Source organism: Eurypyga helias, unplaced genomic scaffold, assembly GCF_000690775.1.
Source record: "Eurypyga helias isolate BGI_N326 unplaced genomic scaffold, ASM69077v1 scaffold29901, whole genome shotgun sequence".
Taxonomy (NCBI): Eukaryota; Metazoa; Chordata; class Aves; order Eurypygiformes; family Eurypygidae; genus Eurypyga; species Eurypyga helias.
Genome location: NW_010233342.1, coordinates 12,295 through 13,383, shown reverse-complemented (window position 1 = coordinate 13,383; position 1,089 = coordinate 12,295).

Genomic DNA, 1,089 nt, shown 5'->3' with positions numbered 1-1,089 from the left:
GGCGGGAACAATGGCTGATTCCCTCCTCAGGACACACTGCTGCCAGGGCAGGACCCCGCAGCCCACCGGAGTTGTAAAAGAGCTGCCAGATCAGTGGGCAAGAGGGCTCGGCCATCCCTTTGTGGCACTGTCAGCGTCAGACTCGGCATTTTGGAACCGGAGTGAGATGAAGCCTGCGGCATCTCTGCTGTGCACCCGCGTTGGGTAAGACCTGGCCAGGCAGTGACGCCAGGGACCGAGGGGTGGGGGTAAGCAGTTTCGGTCCGGGCAAGAGCAGAGGCACCCAAACCAGTGATTACCTTCACCCTGAGCTGCTAAGTGGAGGAAGTCTGTGATTAGTTGACACCTCCAGCCAGGTTTTGGGAACTAAGCCAGGCTGGAGCAGAGGGTGGATGACAACTGCTTTATTCACTGCTGATATATAAAACTGAAAACATGGTCTGATTACGGTATCAGGATATTCTGGTGGTGGTGGCCAAAAAGGCTGGTGGTGGATACACAATGGGTCCCCAGAGGGATTTGGGGATGTTCATGGGCAGGGATGGGTTCTGTTGCTGTGATTTGGAGCCCTGGGCAAGGGATGCCCAAGGGCTCAGGGCTGGGTTTTGTGCTGGGTTTGGTTTTCACGTGCAGTTGGCTTTGAATAAACCTCCTGCACCATCCACTGCTGCGGGTCTCACGTGGCCCTGCAGCTTGGGGAAGGCAAGGACTTACAGCTGGGGCTGGTCCCCAGGCTATGGGGTTCTTGTGTTTGCAGATGGCTACTGAGAAGAGAAGGAAGGTGGCTGTTCCCTCCATGGTGTTGCTGATACCAGGCATGTGTCCGACCCCATGCAAGGAAGAAGCTCCTGCTCTGCACAGGCAGTCCCGTGGGTCCATCCACACCCTGCAAAGAGGGGGTGTGCATGGTCCATCCCTGCAGCACAGCAGCATGCTGGTCTGGCCAGAACCTGGAGAACCATCATCCCGACCCCAGAGCCAGGAGGGCTCAGGTCCCGCTGGGCCGCGTAGCCCCTAAAGTTTTGCAGCACAGAGGAGCTAAGCTGATGGATCCATATCCAGCTGCTGCTGGCAAGTAAATCAGGAGCT